This window comes from Sorex araneus, chromosome 1 (genome assembly GCF_027595985.1).
Source record: "Sorex araneus isolate mSorAra2 chromosome 1, mSorAra2.pri, whole genome shotgun sequence".
NCBI classification, from domain to species: domain Eukaryota; kingdom Metazoa; phylum Chordata; class Mammalia; order Eulipotyphla; family Soricidae; genus Sorex; species Sorex araneus.
Genome location: NC_073302.1, coordinates 115,675,927 through 115,690,716, shown reverse-complemented (window position 1 = coordinate 115,690,716; position 14,790 = coordinate 115,675,927). Strand labels below are relative to the sequence as shown.

General features: G+C 37.6%; 1 pseudogene; it reads left to right on the top strand.

Annotated features, from left to right (window-relative positions):
- The first annotated feature begins 14,423 nt into the window (after positions 1-14,423).
- Positions 14,424-14,566, top strand: LOC129400956 (U1 spliceosomal RNA; annotated as a pseudogene).
- The last annotated feature ends 224 nt before the right edge of the window (positions 14,567-14,790 follow it).

Genomic DNA, 14,790 nt, shown 5'->3' with positions numbered 1-14,790 from the left:
GTGAAAGGCTGACATTCCCCCCCACCACAGACCCTTGATCTATAGCCTCCGGGTAAGGATCTAGAGGTGATATTATGAGTTGCCCTGGCTAGGCAAACTCAGGATGAGAGGGAGCTATAGGGGATAGTCCTGGAGAATTGATGGAAAGAAACCAGAGGGCATATACATCACTGGATTTGGTGCCTGATGTATGATCTTCATGTCCAGCAGAGCAACTGAATACTGCCTGATCTTTCTCATGACTGTGCCTGGAGTTTCCTTTATTCTATCTTTGCTCCCTGCAATATATAATTGCCTCCTGGCAAAGTTTTGACATAGTTAAGGTATTTGGGCCTGACTGCATTTCTGGCTCAGCCTGGTCAACTAGCTCAGTTTGCTGGGCTGGTTCTATTTGACCACGAGTCCTACTTGCCTGCTTCTGCGGGTATACAGCATTGAATCTCACACCGTGGGCTTCTGCAGCTATGTGCTTTGGTCATCATATATAAGTTCAAAAGGTGTGGGTGAGCCAAGGGGTCAGGAGCCGCTTCCCCAGCACAAGAATGGATGCTGATGGGTGAATGAAGAAGGAAACAGGGGACAGACTTGTTGGTGATCAGTTGCCATTTATTCCAAATACCATCCTATTCGAGTCTCACACACCATTTCAAAGCTAATCTCATTGCATTACTTATAGAGAAATCATGAAGGGTTGGGTAGCAATTACAGGTATTTGTGGTGATACAATTAACAGTTGCCTAGCTCTTCCCTCAGGGGAAGCTTCTAGAACAAAATCTAATCCTGTAAGGAGAGTCACCCAAGGGCAGAATTCCACCATAAGGGCTTATTTCTCCTTTCCTTAATCCAAATTCATTTAAACACTCATCTTAAATTTCTCATGGTATCATTGTATCATTGTTATACCGTTGCTCATCAATTTGCTGGAGTGGGTGCCAGTAACGTCTCCATTGTGAGACTTGTTACTGTTTTTGGCATATTGAATACTCCAAAAGTAGCTTACCAGGCTCTGTACCAAGATACTCTTGGTAGCTTGCTTCTTAATTTTTCTAGTCATTTTTTATTGACACAGTAAGAGATGCACTAAGCTTAAAGGGTTGTTCTCCAGGGGACATCTTGCTATAAATCCCAGGCTATAGTCCTCAGGTTAGTTCTTTCTAATCCTAGCAGGGTCCTTATCCAGTTATTTCCTTTTTGATTATGAGTTTGTCCATAACTGTGCTTTTAACTTATTATAAGTTATGGTGCTTGGCCTAGCTCTTTCCAATGCCAGGGTAGCTTACAGCTGGTGGCTTTCCAATGCTTGGGATGCTTACAACTTACTGTGGGTGCATCCATGTCCCCATTTCACAACCCTTCTTTTGGGGTGTTAGGAACTATGGGCAGCTGAGGCTTAAACTGAGTAAATACAATAGATGCCCAGGAGTAAATACTATTCGAAGTCAATTAACTCCCAAATTACAAAAGCATAGCATTAACTGTCTTCCTGTGTCCATACAAAAAGGAAACTATTGTAAAGTAAACTGTGTAAAGGACAAAGGAAAGAAAAAAAAGCAATATTTCACTTGCATATACAAAATCCAGATTCCTTAGAAGAATCTGAGAGGACTGATTTGGTGATGTGAGTGATTAACAGATAGGAAAAGCAGAGCACAGTGGAGAACTTAAACAGAGAGAAATGTGAATGCCTTGGGAGCATTGTTATGGGTGTAACCCAGTGAACCTAAACTCCCTGTTGAGGGACAAAGGAAAATCCAATTTTATCCATCAATTATACTCTCAGTTCGCAAAGACCTGGAGTTTCAGCATGATAGCATGTTTCCCACTGACCAAAGTAGTTTGTTTTCTCAAAGTCTTAGATCATCATAAACCTATAAACAATACATAATCCAAATTTCTATTTTTGTTCTGCACTACAATTGCTGCATTTTAAATTGAGATTTAGAAACCTTGTATTTGAGGTGTGAGACTTATAGTTTTGTTATCTCATAAAGTTATTTTTCTGGGTATATTAATTTATCTTAAAATACATCAATCATGCAGATTTTATGTTGAGTAATAAAAAAGGATAATGGGTTTTACTTTGATCTATGGATTTTTTATGTTATAATTTATACATAATAGAAAGATTCATGTAAAACTGAAGTAATTTCATAGAATTTTTATTGGTCTATTTCTCATTTAAATGATTTTTCTGGGGGACACACCCTGCAGTGTTCACGGCTAACTCTAGTCTTTGTCCTTAAAGATCACTACCAATGGAGCAGGAGAGACCATATATGATGCTCGGAATCAAATGTGTGTCTGTTGTGTTTAAGACAGATGCTTTACCTACTGTGCATTCTGGCCACATCATTGAGGTTTTGAATGTAAAACAGAGATAATACAGTAATGGGAGCCTGAGAACCTTAAGAAAGTGCTGAATTGATTATACTTTTTAATGTATTCATCTTGAATCAGTTCCAGTGAACATTTTTTTTTCTTTTTTCGGTCACACCCAACAATGCAGAGGGTTACTCCTGGCTTTGCACTCAGAAATTACTCCTGGCGGTACTCAGGGGACCATATGGGATGTTGGGGATCAAACCCAGGTCAGCCACATGTAAGGCAAATGCCCTACCCACTGTGGTATCGCTCCAGTCCCACCAATGAACTCTTTTACTGCAACTAAAACAACTAAGATACGAATGACAAATTATATTGTAATTACAATGATCGCAATGATTGTTTCTTGAAAATTAGAAGTAGATGCAAAACTAAATATGATGTGTCTTCATGTAACTCATGATTCTGAGTAGACATTCTTGATATCACTTGAGTTTCTGAAGCATACCTTCTAATTTTTTCACTGTGTATTGGAAATGACAATGCTTGCTTCTCATTTCTAAAATTTGCCAGTGTGAAAATTTAATCAAATGTGGCTCTTTGCAATCATTGCACAATTGTAAGGAATCATTACTTTCATTATCCTCTATTTAAAAGATCATTTGGGAGGCAAAGGGAGTTCTTGAGGTAATTAGACTGATTTCATACATTTTTTAAAAAATTCACAATCTACCAATTTTCCATTTTTGTATCTAAATGACTGTTAGCTTCAACAACAACTTCATGCATTTTCCTCAAAATGCTATTTTTAACTACTTGAGTGGAGTACCATAACAGTTTAATGTTAAACATATATTTTATGACAGCAAAAATATATCAAGTATTTTTTTAATATTGTTTCAGACTTTTGTAACATTCCATATATCCTAACAGTTGGAAATTGTGTGTTAACATATGGTCCTTAGATGGATGTGACCTAATAACTTATTATAAATAGGTTTTTAGATTTAAAAATAATATAGATCATATAGATGGGCTGGAAAGTTAGTATAGCAAATAAGACGATGGCATTGAATACAGACTAAATATGGTCCTCCCAACACTACTAGAGTTATCACTGAGTGCTGAACTGGTTATGCTAGCTAGAGTGTGCTAGCTGGTTATAGCACAAAATCAAATAAAAATCAAAATATTTATTTAAAAGGCATTAATATGTGTAAAAGTTTTTATATATGCATATATGTATACATATGTATGTATTTCTCTTAGAGTATTATTTTACGTGTGGTGATTGGAGGACACCTGCTTGGAAGTGCCTAGAAGGTGTCATCAGCACACTGCTAAGAGAACCATGTGATATCAGTGATTCAACGTGGGTCATCAGCATGTAAAATATCTCTCCTAGCCCATTGAGCTATCTCTCCAGACCCTGGAATTCAATATATTTTACAAATTTCTAATTAAATTTTTTATTGCTGTGTCAGTGATTTTGTATATATCAAAGCATAAAACAATACTACCATGTTGTGTTGATGGGCATGAGAAATCATATGGAAGTCAATGTGTTTCCAAGCTTCCATTACTGCACACAATGAGAAAAACATTTTACTTTGAAATCCATTGTCCAATCATACACAGATAGCACATATACACTAATTCCACCAATGGGTAGATTGAAGCTATTTTCTTAAAAGCATGTTTCTGGTTACAAGAATGTCACCAAATGGACAAAGAAAGCCTCCAAGGACTCCCAGTATTTCAAAATATTTTGTAGTACTGTAATCACTCACCTTCTAACTTGTGCGTGCTGGTTCAGGATTATGTCTTGATTTTCTGACAGCTTCAATTTTCAACAACCATTACAATCTGAAGTGAAGACTTTGAAGACTTAATACTGTATAGTTTTTTGTGATGTCCAAGATGGTAACCAAAAGTAACACTGGACCAATTATTCCAGTCCTTCATACTCATAGTTTAAAGAGATAAGAACAAAAAAATTAAATAGTTGCTAAAATGAAGTACAAAATATAGAAAACTAGAAAACACTCTGGGCAAATAGAACAAATTAAGATATTTAAGAAAGGGCTGGAGAGATAGACAGATAAGGTGATATAAACGACTGGCTTGACTTGTGGTTGCATCAGCTGAAAACTTTGATCAAATACCTGGTACCATATACAGTCTCCTGAGTACCACTGGACCTTATCCCTCAGTACTGAGCCAGGAATAGGCTCCAAGCATAGTTGCGTGAGAGACCCCCTATTCTTACCTCTCAAATGTAAATAAAATTAGATATAGCTTATTTTACAAACATAAATTAAAGTTCTCCTATAAAAAATACCTTTGAAAACCATAACCAATGTAAGGCTTCTTTCCAAAAGAATAATGAGATGACCAATTTTACTTTATTTCTATCTGGCAGCCCCTGTTCTCATAAGCACTCATTTTTAAGACTAACATCTACCTTAATTACATCTTATAGCCAGCGTGTTACTTTCAAGATCCAGTTTATAAACTATTCCATGCACAGAAATTTAGGAAATGCTCTCTAACTTCATGGTTCTGATTTTGTTATTTATATTTTTTAAATAATTTCTATTCTGCATTAGAAACACATTTTATCATTGTTTTCTTCTATCTAGAAAGTCATAAAACCTCTTTCTAGTGTATACACAATGGTGTTTACTATTTGTGTGGAAACATAAGTAGCATATTGGCACAGAATTTTACTTATTTCCAATAAAATCCATTATTTCTTAACGTTATTATTTATGTATTGAATAAAATTTTAGTAGAATACTTTGTAAAATGAAAATATTGACCAGCTATTAGGACAACAACATAGAATTTAATAGCACAGTACAATTTTGACTAACAGATGAATCAAGATAAGAGTAGGTAAGCAGGGGGATGGAGCAATAGCACAGCAGATAGGGCGTTTACCTTGCACATGGCCAACCCAAGTTTGAATCCCAGCATCCTATATGGTCCCCTGAGCACCATGAAGGGTAATTCCTGAGTGCAGAGCCAGGAGTAACCACTGTCCATCGCCGAGTGTGATCCCCCCCCAAAAAAGGAAAAAAAGAGTAGATAAGCAGCTAGGAGTTTCATAAGCACATCAAATGTATATATAAATGCATTGTCACTTGTATCACTTGTAATTCCGTTGATCTTCGATTTGCTCGAGCGGGTGCCAGCAATGTCTCCATCTGTCACTGTTGTGTGCTAGTGTAGCCCAACAATATCTGCTGGCTCCAGGAAAACTAAGAGCCTCAAACCATTAATAAATGCATTTTCACTGTCATTGTCACTGTCATCCCCATTGCTCATCAATTTCCTCTAGCATACACCAGTAACGTCTCCATTGTGAGACTTGTTGTTACTGCTTTTGGCATATCGAATACACCACGGGGAGTTTGTCAGGCTCTGCCATGTGGATGAGATACTCTCAGTAGGTTGCCAGGCTCTCCGAGAGGGGCGGAGGAATCAAACCCGGATCAGCCACATACAAGGTGAACGCCCTACCCACTGCGCTATCGCTCCAGCCCAATGCATTATCAAATTTAAAATAAGTTTCAAATAATTATCTCAACTTTTTTATTAAGAGTGATTTTTAAGGGTCAGAGTGATAGTACAGTGATAGTACAGTACATCTATCTCCTGTGCATAGTGGGTTCGATCCCGTGTGTGGTCCGATACTCAGGCAGGAGTAATTCTGGAACACAGAGCCAGCAGTAATCCCTAAGCAGTCAGGTGTGGCCCAAAAACAAAACAACAAAACCTGTTTTACTGAAATTCCATTGTAGTATATTAAGAAAAATATAGATTGATATGTTTTTTTTTGATAGGACTGGAGCTTTTGTTAGCACAGTGGGTAGGGCGTTTTCCTTGCATGAGGCCAACCCGGGTTCAATTCCTCTGTTTCTCTCAGAGAGCCCAGAAAGCTACCGAGAGTATCTCGCCTACATGGCAGAGCCTGGCAAGCTATTCGTGGCGTATTCAATATGTCAAAAACAATAACAAGTCTCACAATGGAGACATTACTGGTGCGTGCTTGAGCAAATCGACGAACAATGGGACGACAGTGCTACAGTGCTAGCTTGATAAATACAATGGAAGTTACTTGTTTCAAAGTACATTTTTAACTCCATTCCATTGTACATTAAAGTCAACTAGGATTTATAGAATTTTGGAAAAAGGTATATGAAAATCCGGTAGGACAATTGTCTTGCAAGCAGCCAATCCAGGGTCCATAAAATCCTTTGAACAGGCTAGGAGCAGTCCCTCAGCACAAAGTCAGAAGTAATTTCTGAGCATGGCCAGGTGTGGCGCCCAAGTATAAAACAAACAAAGATAATTGTGTGAAAATCCAAAGTGAATAAAAAGTAGAAAAATAAAGTGGTTGGAATAAACAATGGAAGAAAGGTGGAAGAAGATATTTCAAAGAAAAGTGATTAGATGAAAAAATTAAAATTTCAATCAAACAGCAGTGCATTAATTACAGAACATTGTTTCCTGTCTCTGGTTTAGATAAAAATTTCAACCCACCACTAAATTACAATCATATATATATTAATCATATTTTATATATGCATGTATATGTACATATTAGGTATATCATACAATAAGAAAGATTCAACATATAGTAGCAAATGCATAACAAATACTTTCAAAATTTTTAACATATAATTCAATATTATAAGAAAAATATAAAACACTACTGGATGTATATGGAAATAATCCCACTAAAATAATGTTTATTAGATTGATGATTCAAACTAGCTTTTAGTGAGGTTTTTTTTTTTTGACTCCTGAATCTTATTAAAAGCCAGGGAAATTCAAATTGCTGATTCAATATAGCTGTGCTGTCTGTCTCAGCATAAGCAATATTCAGTCTAAGAATGTTTTTTTGAGTTGTCACCCACTCTTTCCACCCCCTCATGTGATACATCTGCCTTGGAAATAGCAAAAAGGAACAAAGCTTGCATTTGAAAAACAGCAGGAATAGAGACTCATTTGTTGTTGCCCAGAGATTTATGTCAAGCAAACAAAAAAGGATGCTAACCTCCCCTGGTGGACAGTAACGCCTCCATTTAAATGCTGCTATGCCTGGTCTCATGCATTGAAAACTCTCACAATCAGAATATTCACCATAGAAGGCGTCTGACATTGGGTGTGCTTAAAAGCCATTTCTGTATAGAAAAAGCTAAAAAGGAAAAGGAAAGGAAAGAAAATGTCCCAAACCACCTCTGAAAATAGTATCTACTTCCACTAATATATTTTTGGTCTGGCTTATTGTTCAATGACAATAGTATTTTTCTCCAAGAAAGAAATTCTATTTGTACTTTGAGTCTATAACTTACCATTGAATAACTAATGAAATAAGTCCATAGAAAATAGCCTATGTAGCCAATAAATCCATCACTTCCACTTAAACGTAGTAGCAATTATATCCTCTTAACCATAAATACATCATTAGTAATGGGATAGTGAATAATGCTTTGCAGTAAAATTGTGAAAAGCAGGATTTTGCCAACTCAATCCCAGAACGGAGTCTGATTTATTTCTATCAATGTGTACAAAAGATCAGCCTTATTCTCAATATGATTGCATATTGAAATAATTTAAACTTGGGACTCAGAAGATAGCACAGACTTAGAACTCAAGCATGGCAAATGTGGTACCCTAGTTTGATCCCAAAAAATCTGGCTCCCAGAGCACTGGTGGGTGTATCCCAGAAACCCCTTCTCCAGAACACTTCTGGATAGCTGGGAGGACTCCTGGCAATGTAGGGTATGAAAAGCAGTGTGTCTTCAGTAACATCAACTCATTAACAGCATCACCAGGAGAGATGCCTGGACTCCAAAGCACAGAACGGGATACACAGACCGGGGACATCTATTTTATACTATAATGTTTGGCAAAAATCTCCTTAGATGTGTATATTCAATTTTCAAAGAATGACCACGTGATCTCAGGTAAATTACTTACCTTTTGCTCTCATATACACCGAATCATTTCTTTTTTATCACACCTCCAATGATGGCCACGGAATTAATGAAGATAGAGCTAAAGCAATCAGAACAGTATTTTTTTTTTTTTGCTTTTTGGGCCACACCTGGCGATGCCCAGGGCTTACTCCTGGCTCTGCACTCAGGAATTACTCCTGGCGGTGCTCAGGGGACCATATAGGATGCTGGGAATTAAACCCAGGTTGGCCGCGTGCAAACGCCCAACTTGCTGTGCTATCGCTCCAGCCCCCAGAAGAGTATTTATAACCTAATTCCTACCAGGTAAATGTTAGGTATCGTTATCATTATTGATATTGTATCAATAGTATTCTTATGTTGTACAAACAGACTGAACACTTGAGAACAAATACCAATGTAATTCTTTCCTTTCCCCATTTGAATATTGAACGAATACTTCACAGCAGTTCATAATTTTGTGATAAATATTACAATTTCTTGAATCGCTGTCATAACTGTGTCTGTAATTGGCAGCCAGAGGCTGTGCCAACCCTCCATGTGTCTTGCCTTTTAAAAATTGAAAATATCATAACTATAAACCTCTGGGTCAAGAGAGAAGATTGGGTATATTTTGACACTCACTCATGGCTTAGCACATAACAATGAGGTCAGGATAGACTTGAAAATATTTTCACTTTAGCTGAGACTTAAAAAGAAAAAATCAGGGCTATGAGCATTAATGACCACTCAAACATCCCTGAAAAGTTCTTAATGTGCAAACTCTTAATCACTAATAGCTTGCTGTAGATCAGAAAATTACTGATAACATGAACCGTGGTCATATATTTTGCATGGTAGGCATGTATATTGTATTACTCCTATTTAATTTAAGCAAAAGAAACTTTTAACCAGAAAGTCATAAAAAAGCCCTACATTCACAGTATCACACTATATTTATTGGTACTATAAGTTTATATCATCCATTTACAAGATGAATCCTCACTTAAGTGGACCTGCACAGTACAAACCTCCCTACTCAAGGATCAAGCAATCACCCTGAAATACAATTTGATGCAGGAAATTTATAGAACAAAAATGGAGAGCCTATCTGTAACACTGAGTGCAGAAGTGAAGTTGCAAAATGGATGTTGTGGGAAACTTAAAGTGCACATATTACAGAGTTATGATTTAAAGTTTTTTGTTACTTATTGTGCTAGTATACTATGGCCAACAGAAGAATGACAATACTCTTCCATCACCGCCCCAGATCACCCCCCTCTAACATAATTCAGTCTACAGTTTTATTGATCATACCAACCCCACTGTAAATTATGACAATTCAATAAAAAAAATGTCATTGTCAGTGTCATCCATCGATTCCTTCGAGTGGGCACGAGTAACGTCTCCATTGTGAGATCTGTTGTTACTGTGTTTGCTATGTTGGATATGCAATGGGTAGCTTGCCAGGCTCTGCCATGCAGGTGAGAGACTCTCGGTAGCTTGCCAGGCTCTCTGAGAGGGGTGGAGAAATAGGACCTGGGTTGGCTGTGTGCAAAGCAAACACCCTACTGCTGTGCTATCACTCCAGCCCCCCAAAAAAAAACAATTAGGTGGGATAATATGAAAAGAAACAAAACAGGGAATGGCAGTGTAGAATCAAAACAATGAACTCTGACAAAAGAAGTGAGTTGACCAAGCAGGGGTGTCAGAATGCAGAGTACGTTTTGGAGTATAGGTAGCGTGTGTCTTAATAAGTGTCCAGGAATAGGGTCACTCATGGGTGAGGCTCAGCCTGAGCACGTGTAGAGCAGTCCTGAGTGAGGCAGCAGTTGAGTTCTGGAGGTTTTTAGCTTCTGGGGCTGGGTGCTTTGGGGCAGGGAGGGCTCTCACCCGCCCCACTCTGGGGTGCCCAGAGTGAAACAGCCTGGCGCGGGGTCTAGAAGCATGGTTATGGCAACTGAGATGACCGATACTCTTTACCTTCATGCATAACTATAGCAAAAGTCATCAATCACGTTATTTGTCACCATACTGATCCACTCAAATAACAGATTTAATTCCATGGATATACTTTAATATCATTCATGAGATTCACACTTTTTATAACTATTATTTGTAAGCCAAAAGAATATTTTTTGGGGGATGTGCAGCAGTTACTTCACCAGAAAAGGACAAAATGGAATCACAACAAACATTAAAAATGCTTTGGGTGAGAAATTTTGAAAATCATGGAAAACATTACATTCACTGCCTAGAATTGCAATCCACATCAGGATAATGGAAGTTTATAGGGCATCTGAAAAGAATTTAATCGACACATATTTAAGTTTAAATTTAAAAAAACCCAGGACACTGAGCCAGAAAAATAGTACAGTGAATAGGGGGCTTGTCTTGCTGGCAGCTGACCCAGATTCAATCAGAAGCATCCAAAATGGTCCCCTGTGCATCATGAGGAGTGATCCCTGATCAGAAACTAGGAGTAAACTCTGAACTCTGCCATGGATGGCCCCCACAAAAAAAAATAAATAAAAATATAGTGATATTGGCCCCTAAGCATAAATAAGAGATTCTTGTATAATGAAAGTCACATTTTTATGTAATAAAGGAGAAATGGATACTAATACCATATAAACTATATTGAGTGCTTAACATATTTCTACTTTTCCTAATTTGTTCATAATTTCTGTGAAATTGTAACAAAGCAACATGGTAAAACTCATTGATGTGTTTTCAGACTGTAGAGGAGAGCATGTTCAATACGTCCCAAATCCTTCAGAAATATTAAGTTTTTAGCCAAGTATTAGACATAGATCATTGCAAGAAAGAAATAAAAATTGCAAGATCAATGAAACATGTGCTATATGTAAATAATACTACTAATACTATTAGATGTTTTCTGCTTAATAAAAGTTCTTTGAAAGTAAAGATTATTTATTATGTGTTTCTCAGGATCAAACCCTGAGCTACGGTCTCATACATGTAAAACAAGTGTTCTTTCACTACACTGTATTGCTGGCCACTGAAATCAACTCTTTAGAGAAAATTTATAAACTGTAATAAGCATTTTATTTTACATATAACACACATGTATATTTATTATAGCTATATCTATGTGCTATGCTGATAAATATATGTGAATAATTTAGGTTTTAAATCAGCACAAGTAATTCAATTAAAAATGTTGGTTTAAACAAATATTTTATTTTGTCCTTCTGTGATTTTTCTATTTCAAGGGAACATGATTGCTTTTTTTGTAACTTGATTGCTTTTGTCATCATGACATGATCCAGGTTGTACCTCACAAAAGACCTTAAGTAATCATATGAATTACTTAGAATGTCATAATGTCATAATACCCCTGTCCATTCCAAGTCAGAGACATTCTTTTCAATTTACTGAAAATAATACATTAAGGTGTATTTTTTGCTATTTCTCAAATCAAATAGTGTAATAGTAAGCAATTTTAAAGGTGTAATTCTCTTCCATTTCTCATCTTTTATACATTTTAGTTGAAAATATATATTTCTTTCAGAAACAGGTATCCCCAAATGTATTTAATTTCTCCATTTTGACAACATCTTAGGATCTCATACTCCTTTCCTCTCCTTCCTCTCTGAAACCTTCCTTCATTTCTTCTACTCCACTGTTATGCAACAGAATGCTGATTGAACTCTTTTTCAGTGTAACCTCCTATATTTTCCTCCATTATTGGCATATCTGTTCAGTATATTAATATATATTGATATATATGTACACATATATATATATATCATATATATATATATGAGAGTTTCTTGCCCGCATGCCTGGCTGTCTTCCCCGGGGCCCCTCGGAGGAGATGGGCTCCAGATTCCCTCCCCGCCCTGAGCAGAGCTCCCGGTGGTCGAAGACCACTGCAACCTAGCTACAGCCATGCTCGAGGCCCCTCTCCACATGTTCAGACAGGCCTCACGCATGAAGGTACCGGCAGAGGAACCCAGGCGTGTGTAATCCCATCAACGGTCAACATCCAGAGACTTAAAAGCAAGTTCCCAGAAGCGTGTGGCCGTTTTGTGGCTGCGCGATATCTTATAGCCGCTTCTCCCTCTGGGCAAAATTGGCAAGCTTCTGAGAGTTCCCTGCCCACATGGGACAGCCTTGCAAGCTTCTCATGGTGTACTCATATGCTAAATCCAGTAACAAGCTGGATCTCATTCCCCTGACCTTGAAAGAGCCTCCAGTGCGACATCATTGGGAGGGTGGAGTCGAGAGAGACTTCTAAGATCTCAGGGAAAGGACAAATGAGAGGTTACTGAGCCCGCTCAAGAAATCGACGATTAATGGGATTTCATGATATTGATATACGAACACTGTCATGGTCATGTATTATTGTATAAGTAATACTAAGCAGTCCTTCTTCCAGCTGATTAGTGAAGCTAACAGGACTTCCTCATGTTTGGCCCCATGGAAAGTCTTTTGACCTGAAACAGGGGTAGCTAAACCCAAAGAAGGAAACATGGGTGAGAGAACATTTAGGTGAGCTTGCTACTTTGGCACTAGAAGTCTTTTGGCAACCAAAAAACACCTGCCTAAATCAGCTATGTAGTTGTCCAGCTAAATAGTACCTTTTTCCTTCATTATAGAAAGCTTAAGTAAGAAGATGGACGGTTTACATTTGCCATGGTCATTAAAATGTGGTTACTGTAGATTGAAGGAAATTACAAATCAAACGAAGAGACAGAAGTTATGTTTTCATTAATATGTGTAGAGTTTTGTATATTTTAATGGAGCACACAAGAAATCTACTATTTAGGGAATGGAGATGTGGAGCAGGTGAAAGAGGCTAAGAGGATTAATTATTATGGGTAGGGATAAACTATATCTATGTGGCTTCGAACATTGTACAAATATCACACTCTGCTGTGATGAACTAAAAATACACCTGTAAGCCGATTTTATCTCGATAACTTAATTTTGTTGAGAGTCTCTTGCCCGCACGCCTGGCTGTCTTCCCCGGGGCCTTTTGGAGGGGATGGGCTCCAGCTTTCCTCCCCGGCCCAAGCAGAGCTGCCAGTGGCCGAAGACCACCAGAACCTAGCTATAGCCATGATCACAGCCCCTCTCCACACATTCGGATAGGCCTCATGCATGAAGGTATTGGCAGAGGAACCCAGGTGTGTATAATTCCATCAACGGCCAACATCCAGAGAGAGACTTAAAAGCAAGCTCTCAGAAGCATGCGGCCACAAATAGATGTAGCCTACTTCTCCCTCTGGGAGAAACTGGCAAGCTTCTGAGAGTTTCCTGCCCACAGGGGACAGCCTTGCAAGCTTCCCATGGTGTTTTCATATGCTAAATCCAGTAACAAGCTGGATCTCATTCCCCTGACCCTGAAAGAGGCCCCAGTGTGACATCCTTGGGAGGGCCCAGTTGAGAGAGACTTCTAAGATCTCAGGGAAAGGACGAAATGAGAGGTTACTGAGCCCGCCCGAGAAATCGAAGATTAATGGGATTTCGTGATCCTGAACTTACTTTTGAAAATAATAGCTAAAAAACTACCATAAAATGCAAAGAAACTCAGTGTTGTTATGTGCATATATCTCATGTGTAACATGTTTTAGTAACCCCATTTTACAAAATGTAGGCTAGAAGCCCTTACTTATGATGGAATTAATATAGCCTTCTCTAAAAAAAATGCTTATTAGAATTAGGTTTTTTTTTCTTTTTTGTCTACTTTTGCAAATTTCTGTGAAGGAAACATAATTCTTTACTTAGTTGCAGCACTGTGCCAAATTTCAAAGCTTATGACAAGGAAATATAAATGAAGAGGATGACTTTATACACACTCTCTCCGCGTGTTCCCTATTAGCAGAAACCCAGAATTTATTGCTGATTCCAGTAATACAGGGGACTGAAGTTTTATTTAATCACATTTCAAACCTTTTGGTAATAGTCAGGTTTTTTGTTAGTTGTATTTAAATATCAAAAAATCTAATTTGAATATAAAAACACATAAAATAAAATTTTATATGCAGTGTTAAAGTACATGAACTAGTTCTACTTTGTAAGAGATAATCTGTCATTCAGAATGGTTTGGGAAGTGTACTATTAAGCAAGTTTTTGTACTGTATACATGGTAAAATAAACATTTATATACTTACCTGGCAGGGCAGAGTCCATGATTACTAAGGTGGATTTCCCAAGGTGAGGCTTATCCATTGCTCTCTGGCTGTGCTGACCCCTGCAATTTCACTGCAGAATTTGTGATAGTAGGGAACTGCATTCACGATCCCCTATAGAAATAATAAAACAAGCCTTTCTGTGTCAGTTTATTTAGAAGCATTTATTGGTTTACAGGGTCATAATGCTCAAGTCTTGGGGCAACAAGACCAAGGATGACAAAAATACAAGATTTGCTTAGTACTATCTAGAGGTTAAAAATCAACAGATCACTTATATTAACTTAGAAATTGAAATTTAGGTAAAATACTTTTAAAAAGGAAATTATTAAAACTGAAAA